General features: G+C 39.9%; 1 pseudogene and 1 gene segment (V, D, J or C); both read left to right on the plus strand.

The window, feature by feature from the left end:
• LOC117714840 (uncharacterized) overlaps nt 1–9,790 on the plus strand; it is a 52,104-nt pseudogene extending 42,314 nt beyond the window's left edge.
• Nucleotides 1–25,652, plus strand: part of LOC117715468 (immunoglobulin kappa constant-like) — a 473,681-nt gene that overhangs the window by 228,132 nt on the left and 219,897 nt on the right.

The raw sequence follows: 25,652 nt of genomic DNA on the forward strand, positions 1-25,652 counted from the left end.
GATAGAGGACTTTAAGAAGGACATAAATAACACTCTCAAAGTTTTAAAAACAACACTGGTAGACAGATAGAAACTCTTAAAGAGGAAACACAAAAATCCTTTAATGAATTACAAGAAAACACAACCAAACAGGTGAAGGAATTAAACAAAACCGTCCAAGATGTAAAAATGGAAGTAGAAACAATAAAGAAATGAAAAAGGGAGACTACCCTGGAGATAGAAAACCTAGGAAAGAGATCAGGAGTCATAGACACAAGTATCATCAACAGAATACAAGAGATAGAAGAGAGATCTCATGTGCAGAAGATACCATGGAAAACATTGACACAACTGTTAAAGAAAATGCAAAATACAAAAAGCTACTAACCCGAAATATCCAGGAAATCCAAGACACAATGAGAAGGCCAAACATAAAAATAATAGGTAGGGGGAAGACTCCCAAGTTAAAGGACCAGTAAATATGTTCAACAAAATTATAGAGGAAAACTTCCCTAACCTACAGAAACAGATGTCCATAAATATACAAGAAGCCTATAGAACTCCAAATAGTTTAGACCAGAAAATAAATACCTCCTGCCACATAATAATCAAAACATCAAATGTACAAATCCAAGAAAAAAATACTAAAAGCAGTAAGGGAAAAAAGGTAAAGTAATATATAAAGGCAGACCTATAAGAATTATACCAGACTTCTCACCAGAGACCATAAAAGCCAAAAGATCCTAAACTGATATCATACAGACCCTAAGAGAACACAAATGCCAGCCTAGACTACTATACTCAGCAAAACACTCAATCAATATTGATGGAGAAACCAAAATATTCCATGACAAAACCAAATTAACACAATGTCTTACCACAAATCCAGGAACTGCACCTCTGTGAAAAAGACAGACACTACCTCAGAGTAAAAGGTTGGGAAACAATCTTCCAAGCAAATGGTCCCAACAAACAAGCAGGAGTAGTGATTCTAATATCAAATAAAATCATTTTTCAACCAAAAGTAATCAAAAAAGATAAAGTAGGACACTTCATATTCATCAAAGAAAAAAATGTACAAAGAGGAACTCTCAACTCTGAACATCTATGCCCCAAATGCAAGGGCAACCACATACATAAAAGAAATTTTTACTAAGCTTAAAGCATACATTGCACCTCACACAATAATAGTGGGAGATTTCAACACCCCACTCTCAGCTATGGACAGATCATGGAAACAGAAACTAAACAGAGACACAATGAAAGTAACGGAAGTTATGAACCAATTGGACTTAACTGCCATCTATAGAACATTTCATCCTAAAACAAAAGAATATACCTTCTTCTCAGCACCTCATGGTACCTTCTCCAAAATAGACCATATAATTGGTCACAAAACAGGCCTCAACAGATACAAAAAGATTGAAATAATCTCTTGTACCCTATCAGATCGCCATGGACTAAGACTCGTCTTTGACAAGGACAAAAACAATGGAAAGCCCACATACACATGGAAACTGAACAATGCTCTACTCAATGATAACTTGGTCAAGGAAGAAATAAAGAAATAAATTAAAGACTTTTTAGAAACAAATGAAAATGAGGACATATCATATCAAAATTTATGGGACTCCCTGAAAGCAGTACTAAGAGGAAAACTCATAGCTCTAAGTGCCCACAAAAAGAAAATGGAAAGAGCATACATTAACAACTTGACAGCACACCTGAAAGTGTTAGAACAAAAAGAAGATAATATACCCAAAAGGAGTGGATGGCAGGAAATAATCAAACTCAGGGCTGAAATCAACCAAGTTGAAACAAAAAGAACTATATATCAACAAAACCAGGAACTGGTTCTTTGAGAAAATCAACAAGATAGACAAACCCTTACCCAGACTAACCAAAATGCACAGAAACAGTACTCAAATTAATAAAATCAAAACTGAAAAGAGAGACTTAACAACAGAAGCCGAAGAAATTTTAAAAATCGTCAGATCCTATTACAAAGGACTATACTCAACAAAATTGGAAAATCTGGATGAAATGGACAGTTTTCTAGATAGAAACCAGGTACCAAAGTTAAACGAGGAGCAGATAAACTATCTAAACAGTCGCATAACTCCTAAAGAAATAGAAGCAGTCATTAAAAGTCTCCCCACCAAAAAATATCCGGGGCCAGATGGTTTTAGTGCAGAATTCTATCAGACCTTCAAGGAAGACCTAATACCAATCCTCTTCAAGCTATTCCATCAAATAGAAACAGAAGGAACAATACCCAATTTGTTCTATGAAGCTACCATTATGCTCATACCTAAACCACAGAAAGACTCAGCAAAGAAAGAGTACTACAGACCAATCTCTCTTATGAATACGGATGCAAAAATACTCAATAAAATTCTCCCAAACCAAATCCAACAACACATCAAAACAATTATCCATCATGATCAAGTAGGCTTTATCCTGGGAATAGAGGGATGGTTCAATATTTGGAAATCCATCAATGTAATCCACTACATAAATAAACTCAAAGACAAAAAACCACATGGTCATCGCACTAGATGCTGAGAAAGCATTTGACAAAATTCAACATCCCTTCATGTTAAAAGTCTTGGAAAGATCAGGAATTCAAGGCCCATACCTAAACATAATAAAAGCAATATACAGCAAGCCAGTAGCCAACATCAAACTAAATGGAGAGAAACTTGAAGCAATCCCACTAAGATCAGGGACTAGGCAAGGCTGCCCACTCTCACCTTACCTATTCAATTTAGTACTGGAATTCCTAGCTAGAGCAATTAGACAACAAAAGGAAGTCAAAGGGATACAAATAGGAAAGAAAGAAGTCAAAATTTCACTATTTTTAGATAATATGATAGTATACTTAAGTGACCCTAAAACTTCCACCAGAGAACTCCTAAACCTGATAAACAACTTTAGCAACCGGGATGGATATAAAATCAACTCAAACAAATCAGTAGCCTTCCTCTACTCAAAGGATAAACAGGCTGAGGAAGAAATTAGGGAAATGACACCCTTCACAATAGCCACAAATAAAATAAAATATCTTGAAGTGAATCTAACCAAGCAAGTGAAAGATCTGTATGACAAGAACTTCAAGTCTCTGAAGAAAGAAATCGAAGAAGATCTCAGAAGATATAAAGAGCTCCCATGCTCCTGGATTGGCAGGATTAACTTAGTAAAAATGGCCATTCTGCCAAAAGCAATTTATAGATTCAATGCACTCCCCATCAAAATTCCAAATCAATTCTTCATAGAGATAAAAACAGCAATTTACAAATTCATTTGGAATAACAAAAAAACTAGGATAGCGAGAGCTATTCTCAACAACAAAAGAACTTCTGGGGGAGTCACCATCCCTGACCTCAAACTGTACTATAGGGCAATAGTAATAAAAACTGCATGGTATTGGTACAGAGACAGGCAGGAAGATCAATGTAATAGAATAGCATATTCCGAAATGAACCCGCACACCTATGGTCACTTGATCTTTGACAAGGGAGCTAAAACCATCCAGTGGATAAAGGTCAGCATTTTCAACAAGTGGTGCTGGCTCAACTGGAGGTCAGCATGTAGAAGAATGCAAACTAATCCATTCTTATCCCCTTGTACAAAGCTGAAATCCAAATGGATAAAGGACCTTCACATAAAGCCAGATACACTGAAAGTAATAGAAGAGAAGTTGGGGAAAACCCTCGAACACCGAGGCACAGGGGAAAACTTCCTGAACCGAACACCAATGGCTTATGTTCTAAGATCAAGAATCGACAAATGGGACCTCATCAAATTGTAAAGTTTCTGTAAGGCAAAGGACACTGTCAACAAGACAAAATGGCAACCAACAGATTGAGAAAAGATCATTACCAATCCTAGATCCAATAGATGGCTAATATCGAATATATACAAAGAACTCAAGAAATTAGATGCCAAAAAACAAAATAACCCCATTAAAAATGGGGTACAGAGCTAAACAAAGAATTCTCAACTGAGGAAATATGAATGGCCAAGAAGCACTTAAGAAATGCTCAACATCCTTAGTCATCAGGGAAATGCAAATCAAAACAACACTGAGATACAACCTGACACCAGTCAGAATGGCTAAGATCAAAAATTCAGGTGATTGTAGATGCTGGCGAGGATGTGAAGAAAGAGGAACACTCTTTCATTGTTGGTGGGGTTGTAAGCTGGTACAACCACTTTGGAAGTCAGTTTGGTGGTTCCTCAGAAAATTGGAAATAGCACTACCTGAGGACCCAGCTATACCATTCCTGGGCATATACCCAGAAAATGCCCCAACATATAACAAACACATATGCTCCACTATGTTCATAGCAGCCTTATTTATAATAGCCAGAAGCTGGAAAGAACCTAGATGTCCTTCAACAGAGGAGTGGATACAAAAAATGTGGTATATTTATACAATGGAATATTACTCAGCTGTTAAAAATGATGAATTCGAGAAATTCTTAGGTAAATGGATGGAACTAGAAAATATCATCCTGAGTGAGGTAACCCAATCACAAAAGAACACACATGGTATATACTCACTGATAAGCAGAAATTAGCCCAAAAGTTTGAAACAACAAAGATTCAACTAACAGACCACATGAAGCTCATGAAGAAGGAAGAACAAGTGTGGATACCTAGGTCTTTCTTAGAAGGAGTAACTAAATACCCAAGGGAGCAAATATGGAGACAAAGTGTGGGACAGAATCTGAAGGAGAGGTTGTATGGAGACCATACACCATTCCACCTGGGTATTCATCCCATGAGCAGTCACCAAAAATAGATGCTGATATGGATGACAGGAAGTGCATGCTGACAGCAGCCTGATAAGGCTGTCTACTTAGAGGTCCCCCAGAGTCTGACATACCCAGGGGCAGATACTCACAGCTAACCATTAATCTGATCAAAGGTTCCCAATGGAGAAGTTAGAGAGTAAACCAAAGGAGCTGAAAGGGTTGGTGGCCCCATGAGGAGAGCAACAATACCAACCAGCCAGAGCTCTCCAGGGTCTAAACCACCAGCCTAGGAGCACATATGGAGGGACACATGACTCCACCTCTATATGTAGTGGAGGATAGCCTTGTTGGGCATAGGTGGGAGAGGAGATCTTTGGTCCCATGAAGGCTGAACACTGAGGGGGGGAATTTGAAGGTGGGGAGGAGGAGTGGGGGATAAGTGGGTGTACACCCTCATAGAAACAGGAGGAGGGGGAATGGGATAAGGGGTTCCTGGGTGGTGGGGGGAATGGGTTAAGGGGATAAAATTTGAAATGTAAATATTATATCCAATAAAAGAGGGGAAAAAAGAAAAGCTGTTAGAAACAACATCTTTAATAAAATGTCAGCCCTCTTTTAAAAAATTATCTTGATACTAAAATTTGTTTTGAGAGTTGTATATTGCAAAATGATCAGCCTTGGTGTATCTACTCATCAAGCAAGCAGGGCAGACCTGCTCAAATCTCTGTGTTCCTGGAATTCCATCTGGATGCAGTGAAGACACAGCATCAGAGGCTTATCAATTTACTCTTCCCCCAACTCCTCTTCTAATATCTCAATGCCCATAATCAGCTTAAAGAAGTTAATGATGAGTCAGGGCCCTTATTCCCTGGGCTTGGGGACTAAAGTGGTAAATGTTGGGCTGTGTTTCTAGGGAAAAGTAGTGGTTTGTGGGAATACAGAGGATTAGCTAGGATTTATTGCATAGCCATAACCTATTGGTAGAAATCTGTACAATTATTATCAAGATGAAGATATAATTTCTTAAATAGCACCAATTTACTTTGATAACAAATTTTAATGTTTTCATTGGTACGAGCTTCTTATTGATATAAAAGTGAGATGAATAATGATACTCCCATGGGCATTGTGCCTGTATAATACATTTAGGAATACAAGCCTTAGACCCTATCCTTCTTTAACTTTTTTAACTGATTTGAGATGGTTAGCCTGTGAGTTAAGGGACTATAGCAAATTCATGGGTTGGAGTTTATTGTTATGGTGTTTTCTATGTTTTATTTAGAAATAGCTGAGTAGAGTTAACAGACAACAGTCCAGATTACCTTACATGGATAGTTGGTTTTCAAAACATCAGAAGTCAACAGAATTGACGTTACAAACATTTCTGTATTAATGTTCATTTTGATTAGTGACCTGTCTGCTCCTGACAGTTTCTTGTATTGAATGCTAAGAAGAAATTGAGCATCTTTGGAGTTACTCCAGTTGTGGTGAGACAGCCACTAGACAAGAATTGCCTCTTTCCTTCTACAGACAAATTACTGTCCAGAAAAGGACACACTCGCAGAATAGTCAACTGATTATTTCTGCCTAGACAGAGTAATCAGCCCTTAATAATTCTGCATCACTAAGGTCTGTCAGATGATCCTAGGCCAGAAGGCGGAAGAACAGATGTACCAAAGTTTTGTAGTATAGGGAGTGTCCAGGTGTTCAGAGGTCTCTATAAATTGGCTAAGTTTTAGAAGCTATGCTTTGTGCTTCCCATAATTATAGTTAACTCAGTCATTCTGGATTTCTGATGGGGTTTGAAACTTATAGTCTCATAGCCAATCCTGGCTATTTACTTTGAGAGAAAAGTTTTTTTTAAAGGTTAATTTATTTATTATATGTAAGTACACTGTAGCTGTCTTCAGACATCCCATAAGAGGGCGTCAGATCTCATTGTAGATGGTTGTGAGCCACCATGTGGTTGCTGGGATTTGAACTCAGGACCTCCAGAAGAGCAGTCAGTACTCTTAACCGCTGAGCCATCTCACCAGCCCTAGAGAAAATATTTGAGTGGATGGTTTTCAGCTGACACTCATTCTAAATCCAAGGAAAAAGCCAGGTTCAGAACTAAGTGTTTTAGTTAGGAGAGATGACAGGGGTTCTGGTTAGTCAACAAAATAATAAACTAGGTATTAGGACTATCTTGTACAACACTGGTACAAATAGGCATAATTATGCTCTAATTGTATTTTGAGAGAAAAGTTTTATTTTAACAGGAAGGTAGGAGGAGCCAAGGTGAGAGGAGTACTGAGAGGAAGAGAAGGACTAAGAGAGGAGGAGAAGAAGGAGAGGAGACACTAGGTGATGAAAGAGAGAAAGAGAGATATAGAGAGGGGAGACAGGGAGCCAGATGTTCACATGTCTCCACCAGTCAAAGATAGTTGATATATCTAGTTTGGGTAGTGGGTTACACCTCTGATTGTGCATTACCAAACTTATAAAGCCTTTTATTAACATTTTTAAAAAGTGTATAAATGTAAAAAGGAAAGGGGGCATGGGATAGGGTGGGATGGCATCTAAGGGGGAATGGGGAAAGGGGATGGCATCTGAAGTGTAAATAAAATATCCAATAAAAAAAGGATAAAAACAAAAAAGTGTTTGTGATTGTGCTGGTGTTTATGCTTCTCTTTTAATAGCCTGCAGAGTACCTTCCCATACCAAATACACTAGAACATAGTGGGAAATTCCAATTCTATGTAGGCACCAGATTAATTTCTTCATGTTCAGAGAGTTGTGTGGGTATCATCATATTTGTGGAACAAGCAGAGGGATCATTGTCTTGGGCCTCAATATTAGTGTATGAACCCCATCAGGAATTTAACCAACCTTAGATGAACACTATTTGAAGATTTGTATGTGTACACATGTGTGTGTGCATGCTTGTGTGCTCACGTCCCACTGAACAGTACCCCAGCTCCAAAAAAAAATGTCTACATTTTTCTCGGTTTGTGTTTTCTTTATATCTTCTACTTACATTTTCAGGACTTAAACTTCTTTATTCATTTTCTTCACCTGTTTGTCTATATTTTTAATAATTATTTTATGTATTTACATTTCAAATGTTGTCCCCTTCCCTTAGGAGAAAGACTGAAAGAGCTGAAGGGGATTACAAACCAATAGGAAGAACAACAGAATCAACTAACTGTACCAGTCAGAGCTACCAGGAACTAAACCATCAACCAAAGAACATACATGGGCTGATCTGTGGGCCCTGACACATATATAACAATGGACTGCCTCTCTGGCCTCAGTGGGATGAAATGGACTTGGGCCTCTGGAGGTCTGATATCCCAGAAAAGAGGGATGCTAGAAGAGTTAGGTGGAAATGGTGGGTGGGTGGCTGAGGGAGAATCCAAAAAGATTCTTTAATTGCATCTATGCTGAATACATATAGACATTTTCCTTGCTGATGTTCTTCAGACAGCTCTGCATGACAAGTTTTTATGAGGCATTTGTTTTGGACTTTGTTTTTTCTTCTTTTTTTTTTAATCTTTAGACTCCCCGTGCAGTCCACAGTGTGGGAGCTCACTGTGTAGACAAGACTACTCTTGAATTCACTAAGATCCTCCTGCCTCTGCCTTCAAAGTGCTAGGGTCCTATACGTATACTAACAGGCCCAATCTGAAACATGATATTTTTAAATCATGTATAAATTGTTACAAGTAAACGCCAGGCTTCACACAGGTTGTATGCAAATCCAGCATCTTATATTGGAATGGATTTACATTTGTTTATTTGTTGTTTGAGAATGTACCTCAACATCTTGATTCTTAACAGGATACATTCAGTTTCCATCTGCACCTGAAGCTGACCATGTGCAACAGCTCTCCCACCCAAATCCCGCCGGCTAAGGGATGGTGTCCCAGGAGTGTTGACACACTTGTCAACACAGGTAAAACCACCACTTCTGTTCTAATTTCTGGCCCAAGAGAAACCTACCCAGAGCCATCAGGACACAAGAACCAAGGAGCAACCTGGGGCAGAATCCGTCTGTTTTCATCTGCACTTAGAGCTGACCCTTTGCCACAGCTCTCCATACCGGAATTCCTCCCGGAAAGAACTGGTCTCCCAGGAGTACTGACAAACAGGCTTGCAGGAGGGACAAGCCACAGTCAGAGACAGCAAGTCCAGACAACACCAGAGATAAACAGATGGCGAAAAGCAAGGGCAAGAACATAAGCAACAGAAACCAACACTATGTGGCATCATCAGAACCCAGTTCTCCCACCACAGTAAACCCTGGATACCCCAATAAACCCTAAAAGCATGACTGATTTAAGATCAAATCTCATGATAATGATATAGGACTTTAAGACGGACATAAATAACTCCCTTAAAGAAATACAGGAGGGAGCAGGGAGGGTCGTGGTCCCCACTGCCTCCCAACCCACCAATTCCCACCTCTGAAGCCTCTGGATCTATCTTCAGTCAGTGGCTTCCAGAGGAGCAGCAGAGTTGTAGGCCCAGTGTGGGCACTGGGTGTGGCCATGGAGGAAGGTGCAAGAGCAGCTGCAGGAGGCCAGGACCAGCAGGCAGTGGGGGCTCCAGTGGGGCAGGCTGCCCTGTTAATCCTGCTTGGCTGCCTCCAGGAGATCCACAGCTCAGTGCTCTCATAGTGGAGCAGCTCAAGATCCTTGGCCTTTTGACAGCTTCCGCTGGGACTGCCTGACCAACGTGAACAATAAGCCAGTTTACCAGAACCTGAGGCAGAAGGTGGATAATTTTGTGTAAACACATCTGGACAAACAGGAGTGAGATCCTGCAATAAACAAGAACCAGTTGTGAATTGGGCTGAGGCAGAGCGTGGTTCAGTCAGGCATGTTGGAAGCAGGGATGGACAGGATCATTTCTCAAGTGGTAGAGCCCAAACTAAACCACATCTTCAGGCCTCAGGTAGAGCAAACAATCCACAAGTTCCTGGCCACCCAAAAAAAGAAGCTCACCCAACTCCCCCTCCAGAACCTGAAAGCCAGGATCCTCCAGCGCCACCCCAAGATGCTTCCTAGAATATGCCCAATACCTTCGGAAAGCTCTATTTAATGAAGAAATGAATTCCTGTTTCATATGAATATACCTTTAGTTGACTATGTCATTACTGATGTCAGGATTTTGGCCTTGAATGTGGTGGTATCCACATTGGATGCAGAGCAAGTTTGGTGGTGTGGGACAGTTACCGCTACTTGCGCAAGGATTGTGTTACCTTTGACCAGCCTGTGGAAAGGTAGCCCAGTAGACACTACATAGGTTTAAGCACTACAGTGACATGGGTTGTCAAAAAGCCAGAGAGACAGAGAGAGAGAGAGAGAGAGAGAGAGAGAGAGAGAGAGAGAGAGAGAGAGAGAGAATAGTTTATTGAATTAAATGACCTTAATAGTGGTCAAACCAGGGACATAGTTCAGAACTGAGTCTGAATCAATAAAATCAAACAATTATCAGGGCAGACTTTTATAGGAAAAAAAATGTTCATAAGTTTAAAAGGCAAGAAGAGGAGGAATATTACATTTTGGCTTATTAGACAAAGTATTATAGGCTAACCTTTAAGATGATTGGTTCTGAGAAAAATGGTTGGATAAGTGATGAACAGAAGAATTTCAGAACACTAAGACATCAGAGCATTATTGATTCAACCATAATTTCTTGGCTTGTCAATAACAGTGGCAGCTGTTGATAGCTACTTCTGGGAAGTGGAGTGTGAGAATATTGAATGTATTCCACCTTATGAGCAAAACAGAGACTGAATACAAAACAGCTAAAGTTCTGTGAAAAGGAGCAGGCTTCAACACAATCCACAGAATCATAGAGGGTGGGTATAGAGTACAGGACTAGGGGGCAGAGGGACAGATAAATCTCTGTCACCATTGCTGCAAAATTTTTTGACAAGGGGAACTGAATGACTGGCTTTTGAAACCAGGGAGAAATGTGTGTTTGATTCCAGGGTCAGCATTTACTGGGCCAGCAAATTTTCTATGTAATAGCTTTACATAAAATTATAAGTTACTAAATGCTCATTCAGCCTAAGTTGGGAATATGAAACTATATATTGCTCAGTGCTTACAATTCTTAATATGAGTTTGTAAATTCAGAAAATGACAAAATGAAAGAGTTAACATTTCATCTGAGACAGAAATGACAACAGCCTTCACATGATTTTCTTTGTTGTGTGTCAAGCACGACATTCATTAAATAATATTCACTAAAATACATAAACTCTTTGTAACCTCTGTCACATAGACTCTCTTTGTACTGTGCATAAAACTTATTATTCTTAGCCAATTTCTACCATGTTAGCTTCAGTCTCATGTCTGCTTCTACACTCAATTCCTTTGTCCTCCTTTGTAAAGCCAAACCCATCCTTTCCCCATACTCAGTGCACTTCACGACTTCTGAGCACTTCAAGGAGCTCCTCTCTGAGCTGTTTATGGCCAAATTTCTTGTCTCAGGGCTGGGATCAGGTACCTACATTGCAATGGTCAACCTTGTTTGCACATCTGTGTTGGATTCCACACAGCAACATCCCTGTCCCTTAAATCTTCCGATTTATCACCTTATCCATCTTTCTGTCAGAGGGTACTGAGTCTCCACTCATGATGAGGGGGCCATTCTGATACACTGAAGCAAAAGTGCCAATGTTAATGAATAGAAAGTTATAAGTCAATTTAAAAAGAGGATAAAGTAGATATAAATAAACATATATATTAACAGGACTATATACAAAAATAGATGAGATGGGGAGCTTGGAGTGAGGCAGATGATTTGGTCATTTGGGTAACACAAGCCATGTGTCCTAAAAGGCTGAAAACTCAAGATCCTCCCACCTCAACTACTCACATCTTTGGATTACTAGAATACATAATCATGCCTAGCAAAAGTGCAGCTCTTGACACTATATACAAGACAAGTCAAGAGCTCCAAGAGCAATAAGAGCAGTTCATAGAAGCAGTAAAATAATATCAGAAATATTTGTCTCCCACCAGTAATAACCAGCATTAAGGTAATAACTATGAGATTCAGGGATATTTTAAAATGTATGGCCCTTCGCATGAATAGTATACATTGCAGAATATAGAAATATTTTTATTCTGGGCATAAATGAGAAATATCGAATAACATTCTACATTATAACAGGTCAATGTTCTAATTTTGAATACGAAAATCAACTCAAAGTGAGCATACCTCAAAAAGGAAGGTAAAATGTGAAGGAGAGCTTGCAAATTTCATGCGATGTATATTTGGTATGCACTGTTTATCTCATCTTTGAACTGTAGCTGGTTCAGTACAGTGAATGTGTACAATAAAACAACAGGATCCATCTCTACATGGCAGAGACCTGGAAACAGAAACAATGAGCATAAGCTGAGGAGGAAATTGTCCATCTTTCTTTGTCCTCACTCTTTCCTCACTTCTTTCTTTCTTTCTCATTCTTTCTCCTTTCCTCTTCCTCCCTTTCTGGTTTCCTTTCTCTTCTTCCTTTCTGCCTCCCCTTCTCTCCTTTCTTCCTACTATAGCAATTTCAATTCTTCTTACTGTTCCCTCTTTTTATAATATAGCTAAAATATAAATATAGCTAAAAATCCAACCTTCTGCCTAGTTAAACCTAGAAAGAACAGCAGTCTTAAAATACAAAGAAATACTCACTTCTCTCTATATATTTGTATACGTATTTAACTATACATCTACCTATCTTACACTTTCTCTGGGGAAGAATCTACCGTTTTGTTAATTAGCTTTTTGTCACCATGACAAAATACAAAATTTCTGTCTTTTAATAATCTTAGATGTTTTGAAGAACTGTACAAAAGATGCATCTCTGCACATCTCCATTACATGCTTCTTTTCTTCATTTTGGAACTAGCTCATACCCTGCAGAATTATTTCTGTTCAATAAAAAGAACTTCCTCTCACTGGCTTTACTTAAAGGTAATGGGCTGACAGGGTGGCTCTATGAGCAAAGTGCTTATCACATAGGTGTGAAGACCTGGCTCACTCCCAGGTAGCCATATAAAGCCAGACACAGCAGCAGCACAGACTATATTTAGAGTGATGCTACGCCAAGATGAGATTCAGAAGGAAACAGAATCCCCACAAAAACCTGGCCTAGAAAGCATTTCATGAGTAGTGATGAACAACAACAGACCTTGTTTCAGATCTACACCCAAACATTTCTGCTGATCTTTACCCACATACCATGGCAAGAGAGGTTGCCTTCAAACATGAACAAATAGACAAACATACAAAGACACACCTCACACACAAACACATACCTAAAACATGGATCTAAACCATAAGGTAGTATGACAAGTATTAACCTACTTTTTTTCACTGAATCATTTTTGTCTATTCCCACTCAGATAATGCTTTCATTGGCTGTGTACAATTTTGAGGGATCAAGTTTTTCTTGAAATAACTAACATTCTTTACATAGTGCATCCACAATGTACTCCCCCAGCTAACAACTCAAAAGACTAGAGGGCAAATATTTAAGAGTAGATTGTAAGGAAAAGCAGGGTGGTGGTGGTGTGCACCTTTAATCTAGCACTCAGAAGGCAGAGAGAGGAGGATCTGGTCTACAAAATGAGCTTCAGGACAACCAAGAATAGAAAAATTCTGACTCCAAAAAACATATATTTAGAAGGGTCTTTTAAGACACATGTGATGGTCTAGTAAATTTTCTGCTGACACCAACTCCCTGTGGGTGAAACAGGACCAGGGGCCCCTGATACAGCAGTACACACTCTGCTGAGCAGATTTGCATATGGAGTCATTTCATAACAGCCCAGGCTCCTTTTAAGAGCAGCTGTCAGGAGCCTAAGAAGCACCCTCTCTTCCAGCTCTCAGAGATGGAGACAGACACACTATTCCTGTGGGTGCTGCTGCTCTGGGTTCCAGGTGAGGATGCAGAGAAGTGTTGGGAACAACCTCTTTGGCCATCATGACTTCTCATGCCTCTGGGCTCTTGATCACTATAATTGGGGCATTTGTAATTGGTTTTAAGTTTCCCCATTCCCTTTGATTCCCTGGTTTCTCATAGTGATGTCCACAGTACTCTTGAAATTTTTAAAGGAAAAGGTCCTCTGCTGGGAAGGTTTTTATACATATATAACAGTACTCTGTGTGTTTGTCATTCCAGGCTCCATTGGTGACATTGTGCTGACCCAGTCTCCAGCTTCTTCGGGTGTGTCTCTAGGGCAGAGGGTCACCATCTCCTGCAGGGCCAGTGAAAATGTCTATAGTCGTATGCACTGGTACCAACAGAAACCAGGACAGCCACCCAAACTCCTCATCTATGCTGCATCCAACCTAGCATCTGGGGTTCCTCCCAGGTTCAGTGGCAGTGGGTCTGGGACAGACTTCACCCTCACAATTAATCCTGTGGAGGCCGATGATGATGCAATCTATTACTGTCAGCAAGGTTATATACCTCCCACAGTGCTCCAGGCCTGAACAAAAACCTCCTGGGGTTGCAGCTCTGAGGCTCAGTCTCTCAGTTCTCTCTTACTCTATGGCATCTCAACACAGAGCTCTAAGCATGTTTGGCAAAATATCTCAAATAATGAAACAAAGTCTATAAACAGATATATATGTGTGTCCCATCCCTCATGCTTTATAATTTATTTCCCAACAAAATATATGATTGTTTTAATTATTATTTATCATCTAAATTTTTATAAACACACATTTATCATTGGATGACTTTCCCTTCTCCCCTAACTCCCTGACCACATTTCTGCCTATTTTCTCCCCCTCAGCATCCTCCTTTAACTTTCCAGTCACTGAGGATTTATTGTCTCTCATTTTTGATTCTGAAAATAGAAAAGGAGAATGAATACAAACTATGTCACTAAAAAATAATATTAATTGAAGACATTTATTGGTGTGTGTGTGTGTGTGTGTGTGTGTTTCTGTGTTTGTCTGTTTGTATGTAAGTATCAAAGCACAACCTACAGAAGTTAGTTCTTTCTTTGCACCATGTTCAGACTGGAATTCAAACTCAGGTCATAAGTCTTCTGTGAACATGCTTCCTGGAACAGGGTGTGCAACTATGCTAACCTGGGATACTATTTCTTACCCTTGAATCATTTATTTTCATTTTAAATTTTGTAACTGAGGAGAAGGGTACAAGTGTGAGTGCTCATAGCAGTCAGAAGACAGCACCAGATCCCAGGGAACTAAAAATACAGGAGACTTTGAGCTAGTTGATGTGAGTGCCAGAAACCAAACTGGGGTGCTCTGCAAGATCAAGAAGACCTCTGAACTGCTAACTTACTCATTCACCTCTGATCTACCATTTATCAAGGTACTCCTGTAGAGTTAGTAACCCTTTTTTCCCTAAAACAGTGGAAGACTTGATGAGAACATAGTTATCCATCATCTAAGTTAAATAGTTCATTGAGTAGCTAAGCTGTAACATTGAAGCTGCCTTGTGGACCCAAAGATTTTTGAGATGACAGAGCCATAGGATGTCTACTGAGGAAAGCTGCTAATGGGGAGTGGAAGCAACCTGGGAAAAGAAGTTTGTTGCAGTCAACGAAGATTAAAAAGACCACTTTGACATCAGACATGGAGATGCAGAGGTTGGAGTTTTCCCAGCTGGTTTCCTGACTTGCTTTGGGGATTTCAGTTAAGTGATTGGATGGATCTCAGAAGAGACTTTGAACTTTGAACTTTTGACATTGTTGAGAATGCTATACACAATGGAAACATTGGAAGTTGGACTAAATGTCCATTTTAATTATGATATGGCTAGATATGGGCCCCATAGACTCATGTGTTTGAACAGGCCTATGTGGGCCAGGGAGTAGAATGAAATATGTTTGGTTCAGAGAGTGTCACTATTAGGAGGTGTGGTCTTTTTGGAGTAGGTGAGTCACTTATGGGAATAGGCCATCATCCTGCTGCTTGGAAGTCAATCTTCCACTAGAAGCCTTCAGATGAACATGTAAAACTCTCAGCTCTGCCTGCATCAAGCCTACCTAAAGGCTGCCAAGTTACCACCTTGATGATAATGGACTGACTATCTGAACTTGTAAGCTAGCCCCAATTAAATGTTGTTTTTTATATGGAAAAGAAAGAAAGGAAAGCTTCCAGTCTGGGCCAGAGCACCGAGCAGATCTTGGGTGGCAGCTCTGCCCCCAACCTCCAAGAACCCAGAGGAAGCAGGGATCCCAGGCGCTCTAACTCAGGCAGTATCTTAGGTAAGCAGACAGCAGGGCCCGCCCTAAACAGGGAGTAACTGGGAACCAAAAGGACCCTGGAAGTCACTCCTGTCCTGGAACACTGGTTCCTTCCGGTCTGGGCCAGAGCACTGAGCAGATCTTGGGTGGCAGCTCTGTCCCCAACCTCCAAGAACCCAGAGGAAGCAGGGATCCCAGGTGCTCTAACTTGGACAGTGTCTTAGAAACTAGTTCTCAGATCTGAGGCCTAGATCAGACCTCTGCCAGGTCTGCTGTTGTGTGGACCCCGGATTCTACCTGAGACATACTGGAAGGTCCATTCAACCCAGAGCCACAGAGGAACAACTGAACTCAGAGCATCAGACAACATATCCTGAGATATTCTAGAGGAGACACTGCACACAGAAAAGCAGACACCTAGCTGGACTACTACCTTGGAGGCACCATATCCCGAGGCATCCTAGAGGTACCACTGTAATCAGTGAAGCTGGAAAAGATCACAGAGACATCTGGACCCCTAGAAGATCAGACACAAGCTAGATAACTGGAAAGGCAGGCTTCAGTCAGAGACAGCAAGTACAGGCAGCACTAGAGTTAGGCAGATGGCAAAAGGCAAGAGCAAGAACATAAGCAAAAGAAACCAAAGTTACATGACATCATCAGAACCCAGCTTCCCCATCAGAGCAAGCCCTGAACACCCCATCACACCAGAAAAGCAGGAATCAGAATTAAAATCACTTCTCATGATGATGATAGAGGGCTTTAAGAAAGACATAAATAACACTCTCAAAGAACTTAAGGAGAGCACTGGTAGACAGATAGAAACCCTTAAAGAGGAAACACAAAAATCCCTTAAGGAATTGCAAGAAAATGCAACCAAACGGGAGAAGGAATTAAACAGAACCATGCAGGATCTAAAAATGGAAGTAGAAACAATAAAGAAATCACAAAGGGACAATACCCTGGAGATAGAAAACCTAAAAAAAAGATCAGGAGTCATAGACACAAGTATCACCAACAGAATACAAGAGATGGAAGAGAGAATCTCATGTGCAGAAGATACCATGGAAAACATTGACACAACTGTCAAAGAAAATGCAAAATACAAAAAGCTACTAACCCAAAATATACAAGACACAATGAGAAGGCCAAACCTAAGGATAATAGGTATAGATGAGGGGGAAGACACCCAACTTAAAGGAACAGTAAATATCCTCAACAAAATTATAGAGGAAAACTTCCCTAACCTAAAGAATGAGAGGTCCATAAATATACAAGAAGCCTACAGAACTCCAAATAGTTTAGACCAGAAAAGAAATACTTCCCACCATATAATAGTCAAAACATCAAATGTACAAAACAAATTAAAAATACTAAAAGCAGTAAGGGAAAAAGGCAAAGTAACATATAAAGGCAGACCTATAAGAATTACACCAGACTTCTCACCAGAGACCATAAAAGCCAGAAGATCCTGGACCGATATCATACAGACCCTAAGAGAACACAAATGCCATCCCAGACTACTATACCAGCAAAACTCTCAATCATTATTGATGGAGAAACCAAAATATTCCATGACAAATCCAAATTTACACAGTATCTCAACACAAATCCAGCACTTCAAAGAATAATTGGTGGAAAACTCCAACACAAGGAGGGAAACTACAACCTAGAAAAAGCAAGAAAGTAATCTTCCAAAAACCCCAAAAGAAGATAGTTACACAAACATATCTCCACGGATGTTAGCCCAAAAGCATGGATTAGCGAAGACTCAACCCACAGACCACATGAAGCTCATGAAGAATGACGACCATGAGGGGATGCCTCAGTTCTACTTAGAACGAGAATCAAAAATGCTCAAGGGAGCAAGTAGAGAAACAAAACATGGAACAGAAACTTAAGGAGGGGCCATCAGGAGACCATTCCATCTCGGTATTAACCCCATGTACAGGCACCTAAGCTAAACACTGTTGTGGATGGCTGGAAGTGCATAATGTGAGGAACATGATATAGCTGTCTCCTTAGAGGTCTGCTAAAGACTAACACACTCAGAGGACAATGCTCACACTTAACCACTGATATGAGCAGGGGTTTCCCAATGGAGAACTTAGTGAGAGGACTGAAGGACCAGAAAGGGTTAGTGACCCCAGGTGGAAAGCAACAATACCAAACAACCAGAGCCCCCCAGGGTTTAAACCACCAGCCTGGGAACACATAGGGAGGGACCCAAGACTCCAGAGGTATATGTAGGGGAGGATGGCCTTGTTGGACATAGGTGGGAGAGGAGTTTCTTGGTCCCATTAAAAAATGAACACACAGTGTGGGGGAATGTGAGGGCAGGGAGGGGATAGTGATGGGGGTAGGTGTGGTCACTGCCTCATAGAAGCATGATGAGGGGGATGGGATAGGAAGTTTCTGGGTGGTGGGAGGAAGTAGGGTAAGGGGATAAAATCTGAAACGTAAATACAACAACCAATTTTAACAAGCGGAAAAAAAAAGTCATCAGAACCAACATCTTTAAAAAAAATGTCAGCCCCCTGGCGGTGGGAAATTTTTTTTCTTGATACTAAAACTTGTTCTGAGAATTGTATATTGCAGAATACACAGCCTTGGTGTATTTACTCATCAAGCATACTGAGCAGGCCTGCCCAAACCTCCAATGTCCTGGAATTCCATCTGGATTCAGTGAAGACACAGCATCAGAGGCTTATCAACTTACTCTTCCCCACCACCCCTCTTCTAAAATCTCAACACCCTTAATCAGCTTGAAGAAGTCAAAGAAGAGTCAGCACCCCTATTCCCTGAGCTTGGGGATTAATGTGGTTAATAATGGTCTGTCTTTCTAGGGAAAAGTAGTGGTTTTGTTGGAACAGGGGGGATTAGCTAGGACTTATTGCATAGCCATAACCTATTGGTAGAAATCTGTATAATTATTATCAAGATGAAGTTATAATTTCTTAAATGGTACAAAATTTACTTTGATTTCAAATTTAAGATTTTCATTGGTATGAGCCTTTTATTAATATAAAAATGAGATGAATATTGATACTCTCATGGGCATTGTGCCTGTATAACACATTTAGGAATACAAGGCCTAGACCCAGCCCTTTTTTTAACATTTTTAAATGATTTGGGACAGTTAACCTGTGAGTTAAGGGACTATAGCAAATTCATGGTTTTGAGTTTATTGTTAGGGTGTTTTCCATATTTTATTTAGAAATAACTGAGAGGAGTGAACAGACAACAGTCCAGGTTACCTTACATGGATAGTTGGTTTTCAAAACATCAGAAGTCCATAGAACTGATGCTACAAATATTTATATATTAATGTTCATTTTGATTAGAGACCTGTCTGCTCCTGACAGCTTCCTGTCGTGGATTCTAAGAAGAAATTGAGCATCCTTGGAGTTACTCCAGTTGTGCGGTGACAGCCACTAGGCAAGAATTGCCTCTCTCCATCTACAGACAAATTACTGTCCAGAAAAGGACACACATGCAGAACAGTCGACTGATTATATCTGCCTAGACAGAGTAATCAGCCCTTAATAATCCTGCATCACTAAGGTCTGTCAGATGATTCTGGGCCAGAAGCCTGAAGATTTGATGCTCCAACGTTTGGTAGTATAGGGCCTTTTCAGGTGTTCAGTGGTCTCTATAAATTGGCTAAGTTTTAGAAGCTATGCTTAGTGCTTCCCATAACTTCAGTTAACTCAGTCATTCTGGATTTCTGATGGGGTTGAAGACCTATAGTCTCATAGCCAATCCTGGCTATTTAATTTGAGAGAAAAGATCTGAGTAAATGATTTTCAGCTGACATTCATTCTAAAGCCAAAAAGCCAGGATCAAAAGTAAGTGTTTTAGTTAGAAGAGATGACAGAGGTTCTGGTTAGTCAACAAAATGATGGACTGGGTATTAGGACTATCTTGTACCTCACTGGTACAATTAGGAATAAGTATGCTCTAATTATATTTTGAGAGAAAAGTTCTACTTTAACAGGAAGAGTGATATATAGGAGGAGCTAAGTGGGAAGGAGTACTGAGAGAAAGAGATGGAACAAGGAGAGAAGATGAAGAAGAGGAGAAGCTAGGTGATGAGAGAGAGAAAGAGAGAGGGGGCATGGAGGCAGATGTTCGTATGTCTCCACCAGTCAAAGATAGTTTTTATATCTAGGTTGGGTATTGGGTTACGCTTCTGATTAAGCATTACCAAACTTATAAATCCTTTGATTAACATTTTTAAAAAATCATATAAAAGCAAAAAAGAAAGGGGAGCATGGGACAGGGGTGTTCTAGGGAGGGGAAATGTGAAAAGGGGATGGCATCTTAAATGTAAATAAAATATAAAAGAAAAAAAGAAAAAAGAAAGAAAGGAAAAAGGAAAGAAAGAAAGGAGAGAGAGAGAGAGAAAGAGAGAGAGAGAGAGAGAGAGAGAGAGAGAGAGAGAGAGAGAGAGAGAGAGAGAAGGAAGAGGCTCATACAGCACCTGACAAATGGAAGACATTTGCTCAGGTCATCAAGCATGATTCTAAGAGCTCTCCCCATTGTTTGACTCCACCACTACCATTCCGTCTCAGCCCTATGTGCAGTCCACCTGCTGACAAAAGCCACTCTGCATGTTGCAGCATGCAGTGGTCATGGACTTTTTATTGTGAGTTTCTGATGCTTCTCTCAGCCTGTACACTATCTACATCTAGTGGCAGGAACATGACATGAACATACAGAGAATTGGCCTAACCTTTCAAATAATATACTGCACATCATAAAATTCCTTATCAACATTTCCTTATTCACTATATAAAGTGCTGTTGCTTAACATTGATCTTTTAGTGTTATATTAAATATAATTCATCTGTCTTATGAATTTGGAGGTACCCCTTTAAGATTTGCAACCAAGGCAAATTCCTTGGCAGGAAATTGAGGCTTGGGGAACTTAGGGAGTTGTCCTAATGTCACACACAATACAAAAGCTGTACAATCAAGAGTCTCTTCCAGTGCCTGAATTATGGTTTCATTAATGACCCCCACGCTCCTACAACTAGGAAGACATGCTGGTCAGAGAATGCTACTGACACCCTATCCATCCTTAGGCTTCTGGGTGCCAATAAGGACATTAGCATATAAGTGGCACACAGATGAGTCCATTCAGCTCTAAAACAGCATCAAAGTGTTAAAGAACACACAAGCCTACAGTATGCACTTGACTTGCTAAGACTGGCTACTAAGAGATCACTGTTTGCTGCCATTGGTTGGCCAGTCTGCTCTCCAGACCACACAACAGCTTCGGTAGCTTATTAACTCTGTTGCTGAAACAGTTGCTAAAGACTTACATCCTGATCCATAGATAGCAGGCCAAGAGAAAGACACAGGGCCTAGAAGTGAAACTTCAAAGCCCACCCTAATTGTGTCATATACACATGTCTCTTCCAACAAGGCCACACTTCCTCCAATACCTCCTAGTCCTTCCTAACAGCCAACCAAATTCAGAACAACACACTCAAATATATAACGGGGTGTTCTCATCCAAACCACCACAAATGCCTTCATGTTCTCCATGAAATTACTATGATGGCTATAGAAACTCCATTTTATGTTAGGAATCCATCTTGGTAACCACTAGCTAATTTTCTCTGAACTCAGTGCCTGGAAGATAACATCCTGTAACCCTGACTTAGTGACCCTCACCCAGAAATGCACAGCCATGACCATCTACTTGTTAAGATACAACTAACTGCATTGTGGCTTCTCTAACCTCCATACAATCAAGGGCTATTTTGAAGTTGCCTTAGATTGGCAGAACATAACAACTCCTGACTTGATTGTGCAGATACTCAAAGTTGTCTTGTGGTTTTTCAATTTTAAAAGTCCTTCCCTCATCCTCCTTCACACAGAAATATCAATTTTGGCTCAAAGATTCTTATCCTGCTAACAGTAATCAATAAATCTTTTACATAAAACTGCATTGACTCTGTATCCTTTTCCCAGGGGTCAGGAACCCCATAACATTATTACTTAGAATATTTTCCAACTCTCCACTGAGCTGCCTTCATGCAATACCCCAAGATACAAATTGTCTTAATAATTCATGATTAGAAGACCACCAGTAAACCTGGAAACTGGAAATCCTCCCAAATAAATTTGTAGCTTGATATATTATGTTCAATGAATTTGCCTCCAGAGATCAATTTAATATTCAATCACAATTCTTTTTGTCTCTTCTTTTTGAAGGTTTAAGGGAAAGATCACTTAGGATACTAATTTGTAAGCAAGTGTGGCCTCAAATTTGCATTCTCATTCCTATGATTCCCAAGAGTTTGGGTTTAAGGTATGCACCTCCAATCACAAATAAGCCACCTTGTAAAGTATGTAATTCTATAAGTTTGGAGAAATATACAGCCGTGTATTTACAGCTGTATTCAAGATATAATCCAAAACCCTCTTCATGCCAGCTCCAGAGCCTTTCATGATCCTAGAGTTTGCTTTTCCAGAAAGTTTTATGGATAGAACCTATCATGTATGGCCATATTTGGGGGTTTTATTTTTACTGGGTGGTTGGTTGGATAGTTGGTTGGTTGGTTGGTTGGTTGGGTGGGTGGGTGGGTGGGTGGTTGGTTGATTGGTTGGTTGGTTTTCAGAAAAGAGTCTCACCACTTGCCCAGGCTGACCTCAAAATTAACAATGTTCCTGTCTGTGCCTTAGTGTCCAGGGTAGCTGAAAGTCTAAGCATAAACTGTAGCACACAGCTAATGTGCAGCCTTTGAGGCCAGCTTCATTTCCCCAGCACAGCACACTAAGAGAGTCACCAATGTCATTTTAGATGTTGGTAGTATACTGTTTGGTGTTAGTGTTATTCGATTGTTGGATAGTACTAAGCTTTCTTTTTTAATCACTAGTTCAAGGACATGTGACTGTTTCAAGTTTGGGTCTGTTAGAAATAATGTTGTGCAGAATAGTGGAACATGCCTGTAATCCCTGCATTACTGGGGACAGAGATAGTCTACATAGTGAGCCCTGGACCAGGTACTGCTACACAGCAAGGCCCTGCCTCAGTAATAATGAATGTTTACACAAATAAGTACAGGTTTTGTATAAAAATAGTGTTTCGTTTTTCATGGTTAAAGAGCTAGTAGAAAACTGCAGGGTCATAAATTATGCTTAGCTTTAAAAGACACTGGCAAAGTAGTTTACCAATACACTGCACAATTTAACACATATCATTTGTGTAAATATGGCCCTGTTGATCTAGTCTATGTATTTGGTATTATATAAATACATATCCAGAGATATGTTCAATTTTGGCATGTTATTGTTAAGGCATTTGTTTTCTGACTACTTACTATGAGGATTCTTTGAATATGTGGCATACTTCTTTGTGTATGTGTGTGTGTGTGTGTGTGTGTGTGTGTGTTCTTTATTTCTTTTTTAATTTATTTTTTATTGGATATTTTATTTACACTTCAGATGCCATCCCCTTTCCCCATTTCCCCTCCCTAGAAAACCCCTATCTCATACCCCCTTCTCCTTTTTGCTTTTATACAATTTTTTAAATGTTAACCAAAGGATTTATAAATTTGGTAATGCTCCATATCAATCAGAAGTGTAACCTAATACCCAACCTAGGTATATAAACTATCTTTGACTGGCAGAGACATGTGAACATCTGCCTCCAAGTCTGGCCCCCCTCTCTCTTTCTCTCTCGTCACCTAGCTCCTCCTCTCCTTCTCCTCCTCTCCATATTCCTTCCACCTTAGCTCCTCCTACATATCACCCTTCCTGATAAAATAAAACTTTTCTTTCAAAATACAGTTAGAGCATAACTATACCAATTTGGATCAATAAGGTGCAAGATAGACCTAATACCCAGTCCATCTTATTGTTGACTAAGCAGAACCTCTGTCTTCTCTCCTAAATAAGAGACTTAGTTCTGAACCTGGCTTTTTTTCTTGGCTTTGGAATGAATGTCAGCTGAAAACCATCCTCTCAAATCTTTTCTCTCAAAGTAAATAGCAAGGATTGGCTATGAGACTGTAAGTTTTCAACCCCGTCAGAAATCCAGAATGACTGAGTTAACTGAAATTATGGGAAGCACAAAGCATAGCTTCTAAAACATAGTGTGAAATACTTCTTATGAATGCTTTCTCACAGGGTGTGACTTGTCTTTTCTTTTTCTCACCTGTCTCTTTGAGAAGTTTAGTTGTTTCGTTTTTTTAGTCCAATTATCTTTCTTTCCTTTTCTTTTCTACAGCTTGCAGATCCTAGTTTACTGACCTTAATAGTTATCATTATTTCATATTTGGTTTCTATTCTAGTTTGCTCTCTGTTGCTGAGGGAAAACACTGACCAAAAGCAACTTAGCAGAAAGTGAGGTAGAGACTATGAAGAAACACTGCTGACAGACTTTTTCTGGGCTCACATTGTTACATTTCTCCTACAGCCCAGACTCATGTGCTTAGGTTTGGCAATGCCTACAGTGGGCTGAGCACTCTTGTATCAAGTAGCAATTGAGAAAATGCCTGCAGACAAGTTCACAGGCCAGCTTGGTGAATACAATTTCACAATAAAGGTACCCTCTTACCAGGTGTATTTATTTACTTTATATGAGTACACTGTTTCTCTCTTCAGACATCACAGAAGAGGGCATCAGGTCCCACTACAGATGGTTATGAGCAGCCCTATGGTTGCTGGGGATTGGACTCAGGACCTCTGGAAAAGCAGTAAATGGCCTTAACCACTGAGACATCACTCCAGCCCCCAATAATAATTATTTCTGTCCAACAAACACAAAAGACAGATAATCATTCTCAGACATTATGTGTTATTGTGCCTAATATAACTTAGATAGGGATTTGAGAGAGACATCTCATTTGGAGCAGCATGTTCTGAGATATCTCTCTCTTTCTCTTTCCCTGTAGGTCTCCATGTTTGTTCCATCTGCTGAAGAAGGAAGCCACTCTGAAGATGGCTGAAAAGGCACTGATCTATGCTTATAAGAGAATATCATTAGCAGCCATGTTGGTCTCACTTGGTTAGAGCAGTACTGTTTGGTTTTGTCCTAGGTCACTGAACTATCTAGCCTCTGGTTCTTGGTTATAAAAAGCAGTGTCACATATAGGTTCAATCTTGTAGAATGACCCTTACATTAAATCAGACATTGGATGGTTACTCCCACAAGCTTTGTGCCACCATTGTCCTAGCACATCTTACAGGGATCATAGATTTGTATATCAAAGGGTTTGTGGCTGGGCTGGTGTTTATGCTTCTCTTTTGATAGCCTGCAGAGTGTCTTCCCATAATAAAGACACTAGAACATAGTGGGGAATTCCAGTTCTATGTAGGCACCAGTTCAAACTCTCCATGTTCAGAGAGTTGTGTGGGTATCCACATATTTGTGGAACAAGCAGAGGAAGTGTTGACTTGAGCCTCTATATTAGTGTGTGAACCCCATCAGGAATTCAACCAAACTTAGATGATAACTATTTGAAGACTTGTATGTGTACACATGTGTGTGCATGCTTGTGTGCTCACGTCCCACTGAACAGTACCCCAGCTCCAAAAAATTCTACTTTTTTTTTCAGTTGCTGTTTTCTTTATTTCTTCTACTTACATTTTCAGGACTTGAACTTCTTTATTCATTTTTTTCACCTGTTTGACTGTATTTTTTAATTATTTTATGTATTTACATTTCAAATGTTGTCCCCCT

This window comes from Arvicanthis niloticus, chromosome 9 (assembly GCF_011762505.2).
Source record: "Arvicanthis niloticus isolate mArvNil1 chromosome 9, mArvNil1.pat.X, whole genome shotgun sequence".
Lineage (NCBI taxonomy): Eukaryota > Metazoa > Chordata > Mammalia > Rodentia > Muridae > Arvicanthis > Arvicanthis niloticus.